The 19,237-nt window shown below is 49.5% G+C and overlaps 1 protein-coding gene across 2 annotated transcripts in view; it reads left to right on the top strand.

The window, feature by feature from the left end:
* Nucleotides 1-19,237, top strand: part of ZNF292 (zinc finger protein 292) — a 474,880-nt gene that overhangs the window by 152,033 nt on the left and 303,610 nt on the right. The window lies entirely within an intron of this gene.

Below are 19,237 nucleotides of genomic sequence, written 5' to 3' on the forward strand. Positions count from 1 at the left end.
TGGCGGCCCCGGTCTTCCTCCAATTCTTTGAAGGAACATTTTTCAAAAAGTGGCAAAGTCCCAGCATTTGCAGTTTGGGCAGTAGTACTCTTTAACACCAACCACTGGTCCAGAACCTGGGAGACACCACTTGGGTGGTTAGGACTCACTCCAACAGAGGCCTGCAGCAGTGTCCAGGGCAGGTCTAGTTGAAACTGGTCAGGTTGGCTGGGGCAGGAAGAAGCCTCTAAATGCTTGTTTTGCCCCTGTAGCTCAAACAGGAGGTCAGCACTAGTCACTTCTGGGGTTAAAGGCAGCCAGGCCCAGCCTTCCTTCAGGATTCAGGTAGCAGGGTGATCCTTCTGATATTAAGAGGTCAGTTTTCTCAGAGGGGTACTGGTGATGCCACGTTTATGCTTTGTGCTGACCTGTGGGTGAGATAAACTACCCTCACTTGTGCAGCACTTCCTCTGTTTCACTGTAAACCATCCCACAGTGATATTCTCCACGAAATACAACAAGGCACAAAGAACCTTTCTTTCCCTGGTCAGAGCTCCCCGTGCCCAGCCAGAGAATTAGCTGTGATGATGGGCAAACCCTCCAGTGTCCTCATTCAAAGTCAGTTCTGGGGAGCTCCACCTCCCACTGGGTTTGGAGCCCAGCTGACTAGGAAGACTAATGGAAGCAGACCCTGGTATGAGCTGCTTCTGTCAGTGTAGGCACCTGTTGATGCTCAGAAAGGGCTGGCTACATCCCCTGAGGACATTAGGTCTAGCATTTGCAAGAGTTTAAGCTATTGGCATTGTAAATGATAATGCCTATTTATGCATTTGAAAAACTGCAAGCGGTGCGTAAACACGCACTTTGTACTTATAGTTGTTGCTTACGAGAAGCAAGGCTTTCAGTAACTGCGCCTCTTTTACTGCCACCTGCTTCTTATAAGCAAGGCTGTTTTCAAAACATATAAGTAAAAGCAATTGTCATTTATAATGCCAATAACTTAAACTCTAGCAAATGCGATACCTATTGTATTGCAAATGCTTGTTCTACCTGCATGTCTGGTAGTTTAATGTCCTTGCAGGTAGAAAAATGAGGAAAATTATCAAAAACCCGTATTTTTCCCCTTTATCTTTCATACTTCAAATAGCAAATGTAAAAAGGAAGCACTTTAAAACGTGCTCTGGAGCTGCCTTGATTAAACCTGACTGATGGTTAAAGTGCACAGAAACAGAAAGGTCATGTTACAAATGCATACAAATAACTTTATATGAAGTTCTTTTTAAGTATAACGTCCATGCTGTTGCAGACAAAACATGAAGTGGCCAGTATTTTTCTTATGAATAGAGGGGCTGTGAGGTCAGAGGAAGACCTCTAACCTCACGGCCAGAGACCTGCTCTCTCCCTCTGCAGCTCCGCTGCTGTGCTGCTGCCCTGTGCAGGGCTTAGTGGTAGGGGTTCAAGCCTCGGTCCAGACTGTATTGTGCCGTGTTTTTTGTTAAATTCTGATGCCTTACTGTGCCCCTTAATTTTGACTGTTGCCTTACTGTGCCATTCTTGTTATTGTACCTCTATTTCTGCCTTATTGTTCCATTCTTGTTGTTTTCCCGTGCTCTGTCTGTTTTATTTCCCACTTCCCTCTCCCGCTGCTGCTGACCCGCAGTCCCCCCCCCCCCCCCCCCCCCCCCCCCATGCGCCGATTCCCGCCTCCCAGCTGTGCCTCCCTCCCGCTCCCCTATTTAATGGCGGCTGCTGCGTGGGAGCACGAGCAAGACCTCTGACCTCACAGCCAGAGACCTGCTCTCTCCCTCTCCTGCTCTGCTGCTATGATGTGCCGCTGCCCTGTGCAGGGCTTAGTGCAGGTAGGGGTTCAGGCCTCGGTCCAGACTGTATTGTGCCCGTGTTTTAGTTCAATTCTGTGGCCTTACTGTGCCCCTTAATTTTGACTGTTGCCTTATTGTGCCATTCTTGTTGTATTTGCTTGCTCTGACCGTTTTTATCCCGCTTGCCTCTCCCGCCGCTGCTGCCCCCCGAGCCCTCACCCCCTGCCGATTCCCAGCTGTGTCTTCCTTCCCCCTCCCCTATTTAATGGTGACCGCTGCACGGTTGGTATGCCAAAGGCAAGCCCGACCGCAACCAGCGCCAGAACCCCTGGATCTCCGACCACACACCCCTATGACCCTGTTGCCCTCCTAGCACTCAACCCGGGGACGAACAACAACTGCCAGCTGTCCGCTCCGAGCACCACCCACGGCCAGTTCTCCTACTGCCAGACCTTCGCCTCCAACCATGCCCCGCGGACACCGCCCCCAACCGAACGCCAACACCTCCGGAGCCCTAAACTGCATCCTCCTCAACGAGCGCTCCCTGCACAGACATGCCGTCGAAATCTAGGACTTCCTCGACATCTCTCACCATACATTGCCTTCTTTACAGAAACCTGACCCAGCGCCTCCTCCGCCCCGTACATCGCCACCGCCATCCCTGACGGATACAAGATCCAGAGGAAGGACCGCACTAAACGCCCAGGAGGAGGACTCCCCATCACACTCAAGAGCTAACTCTGTCTCTCCCCCACGATCAACTCCTTCTCCACCATCGAACACCTTCACATCCAGGTCAAGACCAGTCCTAGAACCTCACTTCGCGGCGCCCTCATCCACAGAACCCCCGGACCCTGTCCTCCGTTCGCCACCACCATTGCCGACCTTATCGCACCCCACATCATCGCCTCCATGGACAACATACTCGTAGGAGACCTGAACTTCCAGCTTGACAACCCCAACGACCCCAACTCCACTACCCTCCTGGACAACCTCGGCAACATCGGACTGAAACAACTAGTCACCAAATCTACCCACAAGGCAAGACACACCCTCAACCTCATCTTTGCAGGAGGTAACAGCATCCATTGCAGCCACACCACGCAGCCACTTTGGATGGACCACCACTGCGTACACTTCCACGCCGAGAAACCCACGCCGCCCAAACCTGCACCACGCCCTCCACGAAGGAGCTGGAGCAAAATCACTGAAGAGCAGCTCCGCTCCACCCTCAACCACGACACCCCCACCACCTCGACTGACAACCTCGCAGCCAAAGAAGTCTACAGATGGATCTACAACTGTGCAGACCAGCTCGCACCCGTATGCAAACCCGACAGACAACGCCCCAGGAAGGCCACTTGGTTCACCGCCGACCTCCAAGTATCCAGACGCACTTGCAGACATCTCGAAGACCTGGAGAAACAGCTAAACATTACCAGAGCGCACCACCTACAAGAAGGCCATGACTGAATAACACCAAAGCATCAGATCCACCAAAAGGGCCTTCATCCAAAATAAGATCCACGCCAACTCGAGCAGCTCCAAGGGACTCTTCAGCGTAAGCCAGGAATTAACCAAGCCCCCCAGCGAAACTGCATACATCACCTCATCCCAGGACCTCTGCAACAAGCTCGGCTCCTACTTCCACCTGAAAGTCAAGGACCTCTACGACAACTTCAAGGACCCGACCCTGAAACCAGCCCCTCCAGCTATGCCAGCCAGCCTACCATCTCCTCCTAGACCCCTGCCACCACCGAAGCCACCACTTTGACCATGAGAGGCATTCTCTCTGGAGCACCTACGGACCCCTGCCGGCCCACATCTTCCACAGAGCGCCACCGACATCGCCTCAGATCTACGACGCGCCATCCACTCCACCTTCAAGATCAGTATCTTTCCCAACTACTACAAATGGGCAGAAGTCAGACCCCTGCTTGAAGCCCACAGCAGATCCCTCAGATCTCAAGAACTACCGTCCCATCTCACTCCTCCCTTTCGCGGCCAAAGTCACGGAGAAGACCATCAATGCACAAGCAACAAAATTCATCGAAGAAAACGCCACCCATCGACACCGTCTTATCCGGATTCTGCAGCAACCAAAGCACCAATACTGCTCTACTCGCTCCCACAGATGACATCCGCAACCTGCTTGACCAAGGACACACGCGGCCCTGATCGTACTCGACCACTCGGCAGCATTTGACAATCTTCCACCGCTCACTCACCGCTAGACTCCACAACGCTGGCATACAAGGAACCGCCATCAACTGGATCCGCTTTTTCCTCACTGGCAAATCCCAGAGAATCAGACTACCACCCTTCCTCTCTGAACCCACTGAAATCAACTGCGGAGTACCCCAAGGATCATCATTCAGCCCCATGCTCTTCAAAATATACATGGCCCCTCTAGCGCCATCCTCCGACAGCACGGACTCAGCATAATATCCTACACCGACGACACCCATCTCATCCTCTCCTTCACCAAGGACCCCATCACCACCAGACTCAACTTCCAGGAAGGAATAAAGGACGTTGCATCCGGGGTGAGCAGCAGCTGCCTGAAGCTCAACTCGTAGAAGCCAGAGATCCTCAAGCCCTCCTCTTCTGCATGGGACCACACCTGGTGGTCCACCGCCCCCGAAAGCCCTCCCACCCCCGAACCTTGGCATCGTACTTAACCCCTCCCTCTCCATGACCCGACAGGTCAACGCCGTCGCCTCCAGCTGCTTCAACACCCTCCGCATCCTCAAAGACCTTCAAATGGATCTCCCCCGAATCAAGAAACCACGCACTCATAACCAGCAGACTTGACTACGGAAATGCACTCTATGCCAGTATCAACATATCTCTGCTCCGCAAGCTCCAGACCGGACGATTGCCAAGATTAGCAACACGGTAATCAGGATAGATAGATAGATAGATAGATAGATAGATAGATAGATAGATAGATAGATATTTATTTCTCTACTGGCGGTCGCCAGTAGATAGTTATAGTTAGGACCGTGTTTCCATAGGAAATCCGCAACATTCTATTTTGAATAATTTTGGCGCCGATTGACGAATCCTCACGAAAATCTCAAAATAGGTGGGGCGCTCCGCTCCTTCCCTGAAAGTCTCGGGGGGGATTCGCCAAGCGGGGGCTGAGAAAAAGGGGGGGTCCCAAAACGCGTTTTCACCATGCATTTTTCCATAGGACCTTTAGTCCGAGCTACAGCCCGAACGGCTGAACAGAATTACTTGAAATTTGGCAGAGAGGTAGCCCTCAGGTCAGGGATGTACCTTTTGAAGGTCTCGTGTAAATCTGTTCAGTATTTCCTGAGAAAATAGCATTTAAATCAATATATATATCTATAGGCGCGCTCCGAGCGCGTACTGTAAGCTTACCGTACGCGCACGCCGCCGTGCGCGAGCGCGATTCTGATTGGTTGTTAGATCTTAATAAACATTCGAATCGGTCGAAACCAGGAAGTGTCGGCCGCCATTTTGTCTCTCGCAGTCTGAGGGGGTGAAAAACAAATGTGGATAACGTGTAAAGGGGCAGGCTGGACAGTTCCTGACCCCCTAGCCTTTGTCAGGGGGTCCCAGAAGGACCCCCAAGGGCAAAAATTAATTTTATTTTTGTTCGAAAAATCGCCGAATGCGCGTAGCGTACGCTCACGGCGTAAACTGAGAAATTCCGCGAACTTCGCGTAACTATTACGCGTACCGTGCGCGCACGGCTAAAAAATTTTCAAAAAGGAAAGCTTAAAAATAAAAAAAAAATTGAGGTAAGGTTGGCTCTTAAAAGAGCCGTTGGGTTAATACAGGGATGGAGGAAAGAAAGAATGGGAATATTATGAGCGTCTACAAACGTGCTGGTCTATCTTATTGTTAATAAGGGAAACACTGGTCTCCCCAAAAACAATAAGACCACAACACGTTGTACACCTCATTGAAACCCTCCGAAATCGAGGGTTAATGTCCAGAGGAGCAGAAGAAGGTGATGCTCCCACCTCAGAGGAAGGGCTCAGCTGAGCTGCCGATGATGTACTCTGCTGAGCTTCTGAGGTTGGGCTCCGGTGACTTACTGAAGAGTTTTCTTCAGTATGTCGAGCAAAGGTCCTTGGATGTTTATCCCTAAGGTGTCTCTTCATAGAGTGATTTCCAAAGGAATACTTCTTCCTTGGATCTCCTCTAGATAAAAAACGGTCACAAAGTGTGCAAGTGACCAATGGAGCATTGACCTTTTTCTGCCCCTCTGGAAAAGTAAAATACTCCCACACAAAAGAATCCTTTTGTTTCCTCCTTCTCTGTCTGATGATGGTGCTGCTAGGCTCACTCTCAGAAGAGGTCTGCTGCTCTGCCATTGTATCTCAATGTCAATTCAGCTCCTTCTCCTAGGGGATCTCAAGCAGTAATGAGGGGAATGGGTGTGGTGTGGGAAGTTTCTGGAACTGAAAGTAGTTTCAACCAATGAAAAGTGTTCTTTGTGGATCACATGACCTACCGTGCGCGCTCCGTAAGCTTACGGTACGCGCTCGTAAACAAGTACGCATGCGCAAACGTGATGCTTACGGAGCGCTTACGGAGCGCGTACGTAAGACGCACTCGCGCATGCGCATTACACGCCCCTGCGTAACCGCGACGTTGCTTCTGCGCAACGCGTATGCGTACGTCACGTACGTATCACGTAAGCGCACTGTACTTATGACGTACGGAGCGCGTAGCGTCAGCTTACCGTACGCGCACGGATAAAAATGCATAAAAAAAAAAATTAACCATTCCATAATGCAGGATATAGTACATATATTATTTTATACATAGGTTTACCAAAAATCTCAAAAACAAATTTGCATTTAAAAAACCGTACAAATTCACTGAAAAAACCATAGGTTTCACACACGTTATAGTTAGGAATTAGCATTTAAAAAACCTTTCAAATTCACTGAAAAAACCATAGGTTTCACACATGTTATAGTTAGCTGGACATTTCACTCGTAAAAAACCAATGAAATTCCCCCGTTATAGTTAGTGCAGGCAACTATAACTCACGCGACCGCAATCCTTTGTTGATGCTAACACTGTATCTTTAGCTATACATATATTACAAATATTTATTTTTCATAAAGACACATATGTCATCAGTGATGTAATATCTGACGTCATCAGCAGAGGATTGCGGTCGCGTTAGTTATAGTTGCCTGCACTAACTATAACGGGGGAATTTCATTGGTTTTTTACGAGTGAAATGTCCAGCTAACTATAACATGTGTGAAACCTATGGTTTTTTCAGTGTATATATATATATATATATATATATATATATATATGTATGTATGTATGTATATATATGTATGTATATATGTATATGTGTATATATATATATATGTATGTATGTATATATATATATATATATATATATATATATATATTCACTGAAAAAACCATAGGTTTCACACATGTTATAGTTAGCTGGACATTTTACTGATAAAAAACCAATGAAATTCCCCCGTTATAGTTACTGTAGGCAACTATAACTCACGCGACCGTAATCCTCTGCTGATGCTAATACTGTATTTAGACACTTATTTGCCCATGTCTTCTTCCATTAAATTTTAGCTATACATATATTACAAATATTTTTTTTTCATAAAGACACATATGTCATCAGCAGAGGATTACGGTCGCGTGAGTTATAGTTGCCTACAGTAACTATAACGGGGGAATTTCATTGGTTTTTTATCAGTAAAATGTCCAGCTAACTATAACATGTGTGAAACCTATGGTTTTTTCAGTGAATTTGCAAGGTTTTTTAAATGCTAATTCCTAACTATAACGTGTGTGAAACCTATGGTTTTTTCAGTGAATTTGTACGTTTTTTTAAATGTTAAGTTACTTTACGCCATTCGTGGCGTGCGCGCCCACTTAACGCAGTTCGTTCCGTGCGCGCATACACATACACATACACATACACATACACAACATACACATACACACACTAAGGGCTGAGTAATGCTGTGAGAATTTCCTTTACACATGTATACAATTCAAATAAAGCAGGGAGAAAAAGAACACCTTTGAAAACCGCTTTAATGCACAATAGAAACCATAACCCTGCAAAGAGGAATGTAAACATTGCCAGCCCACAGGCTGCATTGCAGAAAACATTGGTGTAGAAAGCTGAAAAGCTAACCCACAAACACATAGAATAGAAAACTGGCACAGTGCCTTCAAGGCAGCCATGACCCCTAGCTTCCCATCATGCCTCAGGGGTGACAGTTAGGTCAGTTCTTTCCTTCTGTTAGGACCCTGGTTACGTCAGCTCTCTGATTTCTGTCAGAAATGATCTCCTGTTTTTGTCAAAAAACTTAATTTGACGTCTTTTTACTGTTAAAGTTGGTTCCTACTTTTTTGAGAGAGTTGAGCATATTTTTTTACTCAAAAATGCCCTCGGTTTTACTCTTGCCCTTCTTGTGCCAAAAAGAAGGCTAAATCAGACTCCTATCCTGTCTGTATCCTTTGCCTTCCATGATGATCATGCTCCCAAGACTTGCCAGCATTGTCAGTCCCTGTCCAAGCGTACTCGGAAGGACAGTGAGGATTCGGCTCTATGGGCTGGCTGAGAAGGGAAAACCACCTTCCAGAGGCAGGTCTCCAGTGAAGAAGAGAAAGGTGAGAGCCAGATCTTCATCCAGAAGTAAAGTTCCAATCTGCTTTCCATCGGTGTCTGGCTCGGTGCCGAAAATACCTCCACCGGCAGCAAAAACGTCAACAAACAGACCATCAACAGCGGGCTCACCGTCGAGACCATCGGTCGTCGAAGACTACAGGTACGTCGAATCCTCCGCTGTCGTCAATCCGGCGACGATCGGCGTCTGAGTCCTTCTCCTTTAGTGCAGGCTCGCACAACGTTGAGAGATAGGGCTCCGTCACCGCCCTCAGTACGGCGTTCGATGTTGAGACATGCTCCACCTTCGCCAGTGGACCGGCGATCTGTGTCGAAGCCGGCGTCTCCGTTGCCGTCAACCAGGCGGCTGTCAATGTCGAGACATGCCTCGTCGTCACCAGACTGCGTTCAACGTCGAGGGCCAGATCTGCTTCGACGGCAAGGAAGGATTCGTCGTCTAAACCCAAAGTGAAATATTCAAGGCAACGTTTGACGTCGAGGCGGGAGTCTCTGACAAGGGCTCTGATCTCAACTCCTTTGGGTTCCACTAGATGCTCCGCGTCGAGAGAGATCCGAGAGGTCGAAGAACACGATGTCGAAGGTTTTCTCCGTCGATTCACTCTGTTGGGGTCTCCTAGACGCTCAACGTCTAGAGCGAGGTCGGTGAGGTAGAGGGTTTCGACGTCGGAACATTCAGCGTCGAAGCACAAAGAAAGGTCGACGTCTAAGAGAAGATCCCTCTCAAAGCTCACCGGTACTGGCGACATATAGTCGTTCGACGTCAAGACTCACCATCGACATCACATTGTTCTCAAAGACGCTGTTCAGCCTACAAAGACCGCATAGAGTCTTCTGGTTCAGTTACGAGCTCTCCTCGGGTGCTTTCAACGTCGAAGCTCTTCTCCGTCTCCAGAGACACGAAAATCTCCAAGGATATCAACCTCTCCACAAAGGCAAAAATCACCTTCTGTTCATCTTTCTCCAGGTTGGCTTCTTCCCTTCCGCCACTGGCAGAAAGAGCCTTGCGGTCAAGCACAATTGCCTACGGACTATTCCAGTCCACTGCATAGATCTCCACTAGCACAGCTGGTGCAGGAAGAGGACAGATTACCTACTACTCGGACCAGGAATCGCCAAGACAAATCTCCGGAGCATAGACCAGCTCATTCTCATCGTATAAGAAGAACGCCGTCTTGGTAGTCTTCCTCGACTCACTCCTTGAAAAGGAACTACTCTCCTACCCTCACGGATAGCCCTCAAGAGTTTCACCTATTGATGACATCAATACCTTCCATGATGTCCTTGCTAGAGGGGCGCAGAAACTGAATATAGATATGTCAGCACCTCAAACTTCTACGTCAATCATATTTGAGAGACTCCATCAACGGTCTGTGCCTAGACCATTGCTCCCACTAGTACCTGGTCTCCTTCAACCAGTAATGGACATTTTTCTCACCTCATCCTCAATTTAAAGCAGCTCTGGCGAGGATCCAGAAGAAATACAAGCCGGCGGAAAAGGATTTTTATTTCTAAAATCAGATCCTCCACCGGACTCGGTGATCATCGCAGCAGCAAAGAAAACGCATGCTGTCGCTTCTTCTTCCTCAGTTCCTCCAGACAAGGATAGTAGAGCTCAGGATTCTTGGGGGAGGAAAGGCACGTGGTTCTGCAGCGTCCTCCTTGAAGGTATCCAGCGCTGCAGCCCTGTTGGGCCGTTACGACAGATCCTTATGGGACTCCTTGGGACGCTTTAAAGAAAAGCTGCCGAAAGAGGATCATCAAGATTTTGCAGAGTTTCTCCAGGAAGTGGCACTGGTAGCCAAGCCAGTGATCGGCACAGCAGCGGATGGGGCTACTCTGGCTGCACATTCGTATGCACACGGAATATGCGCACAGAGTTCTTCCTGGCTGCACCTAACAGCTTTGAAACCGGAATCTCATCAACGTATTTTTAATCTTCCGTTCTCTGGCAACTCCCTTTTTGGTTCCCACTCCGACGAGGAGATGGCCAGAATGAAGGCCGATCCGGATACTCTGAAGGCTGTAGGCTTGGAGAAGAAAAAGGAATTCAAGCGTCGCTACAAGCCTTACAACCGCAAGAACTACCATCCGAGGGTTCAAACCCCTCAGTAGTCGCAAAGGCAGCAATACAGGTCGCAGTATCAAAGCCGTAGTAGATCATCTAGAGGCAGAGGCGGACATCAGCAGCAATCCACCACCACAGCTAAAACCTCAGGAAAGGAATGAGCTTACACTTCCATTAGAACCGTTGCCCACTCCAGTGGGAGGAAGTATCTCAAATCATATAAAAGAGTGGCGCAACATAACCAAAGATCAGTGGGTGCTAAATATACTGCGCAATGGGTATTTGCTACATTTTCGCGCACCTCTGTGACTCATTCCTCCAGTAAGACCACGCCCTCACCATCTGGAATTGCTGCGTCAGGAAGTGTCGATCCTTCTAAGCAAACTAGCCATGGAAGTGGTCCCTCTTGCTCTACGGGGAAAAAGAGTCTACTCCAGATATTGCCTTGTGCCGAATAAAGACCAAGAACACAGATTCAGACCTATCCTGGATCCCCGATCTCTGAACAAGGTCATCCAGAAGGAGAAGTTTTGTATGTTGGTGCTACATCAAATATATCCACATCTACAGAAAGGGCATTGGATGTGTTTGATAGATCTCCAAGATGCGTACTTCCACATTCCAATTGCTCCACGTCATCGCAAGTTCCTGCGATTCATGGTAGGTGCAAAGCATTACCAGTTCAGAGTCTTACCGTTGGGCCTCAAATCTGCGCCAAGAGTATTCACAAAATGCATGGCAGTGGTGGCTGCAGTGTTACATTGCCAGGGCCTGTTTGTGTATCCATACCTGTACGATTGGCTGTTGAAAGGTTCATCCCCCCACATGGTGAGGAACCACTATCGCACCTGCCTAAATCTACTACACCGCTTGGGCCTTCATGTGAACATGGAGAAATCAGTTTGTCAGCCCACTCAAACGCACCATTATCTGGGCTCCACTCGACTCCAGCGCAGGAGGAGAGACTGTTATCGATGAAAAACAAATGCAATACCCTCCTTCAAGCACATCAACCATCAGTGCGACAAGTGGCATCACTACTGGGGTTGATGGCCTCTTGCATTTTTCTCACCCCCCCAACTCCAGATTGAGAATGAGACCATTACAGCAGGATCTGCAGGACAAAAGGGACCAATCCTCAGGGCATTGGGAAGACCGAATTCTCCTCTCCCAATCAGCGAAGAGGTCCATTGTCTGGTGGACTTAGCCAAAGAATCTCCTAGTGGGAGTCCCCTTCCATCAACCAGTTCCAGAGCTATCCTTAATCACGGATGCCTCTCTGCAAGGATGGGGAGCACACATGGGTTGTCTGCAAACTCAGGGCAGGTGGTCGAGCAAAGAACAGACCTATCATATAAACCTGTTAGAGCTGAGGGCAGTTCATGTAGCTCTCAAGGCATTCCAGCTCTCCATTGAAGGCGAATCGATATTAATACAGACAGATAACACAACCATCATGTATTACTGAAACAGGGTGGAACACGCTCTCGCCCACTGTCCCTAGAATCTTGGGCGATTTGGCACTGGCTTCTAGCCAGAAATCTGTCGATCACAGCGGTGCATCTGCAAGGAGAACAGAACATGCAGGCAAACGCTCTCAGTCGGCACTTAGAAGATCAGCAAGACTGGGTGCTCAACGATGAGGTGTTGGCAGACATCTTTCATCAATGGGGTTGTCCATCCATCGACCTCTTTGCAGACGATCTAAAACTATGCCACTCCTTCGCATTTAAACATTCTTGCCGACTCGTTTCAGGGCACCAGCCCCTTGCTCTTGGGCAGCAAGGCACGCATTGAAAATTGCATCTGTGTTCACTTACTCATTTTATTCATCAAGTATGACACACCCCCAGTGGGCGTGTAATAATTGCCTTGTGGGACATTGAGTCCGAGATGCAAAAGAACATCACATTTATATCCTTTAGTAAGGTCAAAAAGCATGGCTTGCATTAGAAAAACATTATGAACCTTGGTAGGTAGCGATTCACTTAGAGGAGCTAATTAGCATATGGCGCTGTACTGGCAGTATTCCAACAGTCCAGAACTTCAGACACACAAGCTGGTTGTTTGAATCCCTCTCCAGCCTGTGTTGGTGCTCCTCCCCACGGCCAGCCGCCGTGTAAAATTTTATTCTCCAATGTGCTTTGCGCTTGGGAGGTCACTCGACAGCACCTAGTGACATGCAACTCCCCCTTGTGATTCGCAATTAATCATTCTTGCCGACGCGTTTCAGGGCACCAGCCCCTTCTTCGGCAGCAAGGCACAAATTGAAAATTGCATCTGTGTTCACTTACTCACTTTATTCATCAAGTATCCTTTAGTAAGGTCAAAAAGCATGGCTTGCATTAGAAAAATATTATGAACCTTGTTGCATGTCACTAGGTGCTGTAGAGTGTGTGTGTGTGTGTATGTATATATATATATATATATATATATGTGTATTTAGAGCTACATATAGTTTTCACATGTTTTTTATATGTTTACGGGATCCCTCGCATGGGCGGGAATATTCATGTGCTTATGACTTTGAGGATAGCCCTGGAAGAGAACTAGGATTACAGGTAAGTAACTTATCCTTATGGATTCCTTACCTAATTACCCCCAGGCGTCGGATTGTATTGGGAGAATTTTTCTTCAGCGGTACCCCCCTGCGTGTCGGTTAATGGTGTCGGTCGACGCCACGTTGGTCGTTGGCATCGTGATCGCCGTAATGACGTTGCGGTATCTACTTAGATGCCACCCCTGCGCGCCGACATCAGTTCTTTCTTTTTTCACGCCAGCCATGGCTGATCCTGTCAGAGCGGTACTTCTAGTCAAATTTTAACTATCTTTTTGCGACTTTTGTCGACATCATTTTTGAGTTGTTCGACTCCTGGGGCACAGGAATGTCACATCGGCGGAATGGCTTCAAGCCTTGTGCCACAACCTAATGTCAGTGACGGAGCCACATCTAGTGTGCCTCTGGTTGGTGCCTGGAGCGCCACCATGACCCGAAGTCGTGCTAGGACTGTTGGGCCATGGCCCCGGTGTCTCTGCGGGAGCGGTCCCGAAAGCTTCTCGAGGCCCTGCAGTCTGCTCCGTGCCGCTCGAGTTACTGGTCGAGAGGGAGGTCGTGGGACTGTTCGCCGAGCCATCACCACCGCTCCTCATCTAAGTCTTCGGGTAAGTCGAAGCACAAAAAGAGGGCAAAGAAGCACCATCACTCTCCGTGTTTTTCCCCTTCCGTCCGTTGGCTGATGCGGCGTGGGATGCAAAAGGTAGTCGTCCGTCTCCGCCCGCCTCCGCCCGCACAGCCTGTTGGGCCGGCTCCAAGCCTCCCTCCCTTCACGGGAGCCAGAGCGACCCCTGCCCAACTTCGTAGTTTTTACGAAGCCTTCCACTCCATCTTTGGGCAGCCCGACTCCGATGGTGTGCCTATGGGCCCCGTGGACTCGGCTGGGGATTCTAGGCCTTTGATGCCAGCTGCTTCGGTGCTGCGGGGCCCCCATCGATACAGGCCTTGATCCGGATCGGTGCCGGTACAACCTTACGACATTTCCGGCGCAGAATCTATTGGCGACACCTCTGCCCCCTCCAACGCCTGTTGTGTTCCCCAACCGACGTCGACGCCAGCCTCCCCCTCAACATGGACACGGAGCCGGACAAACGCTGGTACAGGCGCCGAGCAGTACTTTTGTACCTCTGTTCTACCCAGGTGTTCCTTATCGCCATGAGTGGCAGCCAGAGGAGGGTGAGGACTGGGAGGGGTCTATGGACCCTCTGAGACCAGTGGTCTGGACACTTCTCCGGACCCTGGCATGCTTTCTCCCCCTACCGTGGCTATGGGGAGAAAGGACCACTATAACACAGCGCCCTATGCTGTGGTGTTGCGTAGGGTGGCTGAGGCCTTGAACCTTGGATGCTTAAACCAGCAGCGGCCTCTTCGAAGCCCCTGCTGCCGTTCAGTTAGGCCCTCCGAACATCATCCTAGGCACATGGTCCAAGCCCAGCACCGGGGTCCCTGTGGATTGGATGATTGCCCGATGGCACAGGGTGACCCCATTTTCCTCTCCCAACATCCCCCCCCCCCCCACCCCCTCCTCCAAGAGCTTGGTGGTCCAAGCCTCCACTTCCAAGGGCTCATTCCCTACTGCTCCACCTGATAGCAAATCCTAGAAGCTGAATCACCTTGGGAAGAAGATTTTTTTCTTCTGCCAGCTTAGGACTGTGGTCAGTGAACACCGCATGTCTCTTGGGTCGTTATACTCACTCTGTGTGGGAGACGGTCGCGCAGGTGCTGCCACAGTGCCCGGGGGAGGCCAGGGCCGTGCTCTCCCATTCAGTTGCTAAGGGTAGAGATGCAGCGAAGTTCACAATATGATGTGGCCTGAACACCGCCGACTCGCTAGGCAGGTCGATTTCAAGGTCGGTAGCCCGGAGATGCTACGCCTGGCTGCGGTTCACTGGCTTTTCGGGTGATGTCCAATCAACTCTTTTTTGGACAGGCCCTTTGATGGCTGTTTCTTGTTTGGCGACAAAGACGACAACGCGCTTGAGCACTTTAAGGATTCCAGGGCTACGGACAGATCCTTGGGCCTCGCTACCACCTCTCGCCCTGCGCAGTCTGCTTTTCACCCCTTTTGTGGCTACGGAAGGGGTGCCCCACCATGTTCCGCCCAGAGCCACAGGCCTGCGCAAGCGCACCAGTCTCGTGGGGGGCATGGGATCCAGCCCCTTGGGTCTGGGGACCAGCAGGCTGGCCAGTCCACCAGTGCCCCCTCTGCAGCATCCTCCAAACCCTACTTGTCTGACTTTTCTGGACCACCACTTGCCAGTGGGCAGCAGGATTCGTCATCACCTCCCCCAGTGGCTCAACATCACATCGGACCGGTGGGTTTTGCAGATAGTACGAAGGGGAAACTCCCTCCCCTTCGAGACTACCCCTCCCTCCATGCCACCTGCTTTCCATTGCATGTTGGAGAATCACTTTGCCCTTCTCCGTCAGGAAGTTGCAGCTCTCTTGGCCAAGGGAGCCATCGAGCGAGTCCCTGTGCCACAAGTAGATCGTGGCTGCTACTCCCACTACTTTTTGGTACCCAAGAAGGACAAAGGACTTTGTCCTGGATCTCGGGGCCGTCAACCGCTTCCTCAGGAAGTAGAAGTTCAAAATGTCGAAATTGGCTCAGGTCCTGCCTACCCTCTACCCTGGAGACTGGATGTTAGCGTTGGACTTGCAAGATGCCTATTTTCACATCCCCGTTCTGCCTGCCCACTGGCGTTACCCAAGGTTCACAGTAGGCCACAATCCTTTTTAGTTTACCGTGCTCCCAGCGCCCCTCATGTGTTCACGAAAGTGATGGCAGGGGTTGCAGCTCAACTACGCAGATCAGAGGCTCCAGTCTACCCCTATCTTGACGACTGGCTGTTGAAGGCTAGCTTGCCCCAGGCTGTCGTCTCCCACCTCCAGACTACGGCTGACTCCCTGCATTCGCTGGGGTTTACTATCAACGTGCTGAAGTTGCACCGGATTCCCTCTCAGAAGCTCATTTTCATCAGGCTGTTATGGATACAACGCAGTTTCTGGCTTATCCCCCGAACAGCAAATATGGGATATTTGGTGTGTGATTCCGATTTTTCAGTCTCTATCCCACGTTTCAGAATGACCCTGAGGATGCTGGGCCTCATGGCCTCCTGCATCTTACTGGTGGATCATGCCAGGTGGCATATGCGGGCTCTGCAGTGGAACCTGAAGTTCTAGTGGGCACAACATCAGGGAAATCTTTCCGATTGCGTCCAGATCTCGGAGGGCACTGCACACCAATTGCAGTGGTGGCTAATGAACCAGGATTGGGTCAACGGCAGATCCCTCTCTCTTCCCCGAGGTGATCAGTGGCCTCTGGTCTCTGGCAGAGTCCGGGCTCCAGATCAACCTTCTGGAGCTCCAGGCAATTAGTCTTGCACTGAAGGCATTCCTTCCTTCTGTCAAAGGGAGAGTAGTGCAGGTGTTCACGGACAACACTACCGCCATGTGGTTCTCCAACAAACAGGGCGGAGTGGGGTTGTTTACCCTGTGTCTGAAGGCCCTTCGCCTCTGGACATGGCTGGAACATCAGGGCATGTCTCTGGTGCTTCAACACCTGGCAGGTTCACTGAACGCCAGGGCGGATGAACTCAGCCACTGGTACTTGACGGATCATGAATGGAGTCTTCACTCTGAGGTGGTCCGAGGTCTCTTTCAGCTGTGGGGTGAGCCTTTGGGTAGATCTATTCGGCACCGAAGAAACGCGCAATGTCAGAAGTTCTGCGCATTGGAATTTCCAAGGCGGCACTCGCTAGGCGACATTTTTCATTGAGAGTGGAGTTGTGGTCTTCTATATGCCTTTCCGCCTACACCACTTCTGCCCAGAGTGCTGAAGAAGATCAAGCGCGACCCGGCCCAAGTCATTCTTGTGGCTCCGGAATGGGCACGAAGAGTCTGGTATCCCAAGCTCTTGAACATGCCCATCGATCCTCCGATCAGACTGCCTCTTCGGGAGGATCTTCTGTCACAGCAGCAGGGGGCAGTCCTCCACCCGAACCTGTCCAGCCTCAATATCCTTGCTTGGAGATTGAGCGGGGACAGTTGACAGCTTTCGACCTTCCTCCTTAAGTCTGTAATGTAATCTTGGCAGCCAGGCGTCTCTTCACTAACACGTATAGGCCTGTTGATGGAACAAATTTGTGACATGGTGCACAGCAAAGGCTTTGGATTCCCTTTTTGCCCCCCCTTTCAGAGGTTGTCCTCTTCATTCTTTCTTTGGTTCAGCAGGGCTCTGCCCTGGGCATTCTTAAAGGCTATCTTTCAGCCATTTCAGCCTTTCTTCAGCTTCCTGATCATTCTTCTCTTTTCAAGTCCCCTATTGTAAATCGTTTCCTTAAGGGCATTACTTATTTGTTTCCTCCTATACCTTTCGTAATGCTCCAGTGGGACTTGAACCTTGTTCTGACTTACCTTATGTGTGCTCCGTTCGAGCCGCTACATAATTGACCTTAAAGACTGCTCTTCTGGTTGCCATCACCTCTGCTCGCAGGGTGAGTGATCTTCAGGCTCCTCCTTCCAAGCCTCCTTTTCTTGCTATTCATCCGGACAAGGTTGTCCTCTGAACTCTGCCTACTTTTCTTACCAAAGTGGTTACCTCTTTCCACATAAGATAGACCATCATTTTGCCCTCCTTCTTCCCGCCCCGCATCCTTCTAAGAGGAGAGGCTCCACCGTCTGGATCCAAAACGTGCGCTCTTGTTTTACCTGGATCGCACAAAACAATTCCGGGTGGATGATCAGCTTTATATTAGCTATGTGGGCGCCAAGAAAGGACGGACCATGCAAAAACGAACTCTCTCTCGATGGGTCATTCTTTGCATTAATTTTTTTTTACTCCTTGGCGAAAAAGGAACCTCCAGTAGGGTTGCGCGCCCATTCCACCAGGGCGACGGCAGCCACTACTGCTTGGAGTCCCCCCTTAATGACTTCTGCCAGGCAGCCACGTGGTCTTCCTTGCACATGTTCACTAAGCATTACTGCCTGGACAGTCAAGTCCAGAGAGACGGCTTCTTTGCCTGTTCAGTTCTCCAGGACTTTCTGGTGTGAACTTAGTTTGCAGACCCACCTCCGGTGCTGGGGTATCTATTCTAAGGTAAGAAATCCATAACTAATAGTCTCTTTCAGATCAACAAGTTACTTGCGTTCGGTAACAATATATCTGTAAGAGACCTATATTAGTTATGGATTCCTTACCGCCCCACCTATCCTCCCCACTCTGCGAACTGACGTCTAGGGTAAGGGACTTCCCATCGGGCCCTAGTTTTTGTACACCAGTGGTCAGTGTCTTGCATGGCTCTGCACTTCTGGCGTGGAATGTCGTGTAAAGAACTGAAGTCTAAGTAGATACCGCAACGTCATACTGGTGATCACGACGCCAACAACGAACGTCGACTGTCGCCACCTACCGACGCGCAGGGGTACTGCTGAAGAAAAATTCTCCAGATCCAGTCTGAAGCCTGCGGGTGATTCTAAGGTAAGGAATCCATTACAAATATGTCTCTTCCAGGTATATCGTTATCGAAGGTAAGTAACTAGTTCTTTAAAGCCAATGAAGTTTACCCAAGTTAGGCCCGCATTATTGGATTTACAGTTTTTAAAAACACCTACAGTATGTTTTTGTTTTTTCCCTTTTACGTTATCTTACTGGGGTCTTAAAGCAAGCATTAAAACATGCTGATCATCTTTGTGCTCTGCTTTAAATTGATCTGTCTTTTAAGATTTTATTTCTAAAATCTAATAAAGAAATTGATGATGGTAGCCTTCGTATTATAATAATCTAGCAGGGAGGCTCTAAACTCTCCTATGAGAGCATCCCACAATTGAAGTGTCCTCGCTTGGCAGTTGTTGGTTCCTTCAGAGATCTGCTTTACTAGTCGAGTTGTCACCTTTGGAGTGTCTTCTAGACTCCGCTTAATTCTTCTGATGAGAATGGCTGATTCAGCTCCTGTTGAGGAGCCACGTTGGTGCATCTTTCTGCCAGTGGTGCCGTTGGCTCCAGAGTAAGGCTCAGGACTATTGTCTCTCTCTGACTTGTTGACTATCTCTTAGTTGGCAAAGCAGCTTCCTAGGGACTCTAAGGTAAAGATATAATCGATTGTTGAAATTTCCTTGTAGTTGAGAGAAAGCGGACGTTTTGGGGCTTA

The sequence above is a fragment of the Triturus cristatus genome, chromosome 6 (assembly GCF_964204655.1).
Source record: "Triturus cristatus chromosome 6, aTriCri1.1, whole genome shotgun sequence".
NCBI classification, from domain to species: domain Eukaryota; kingdom Metazoa; phylum Chordata; class Amphibia; order Caudata; family Salamandridae; genus Triturus; species Triturus cristatus.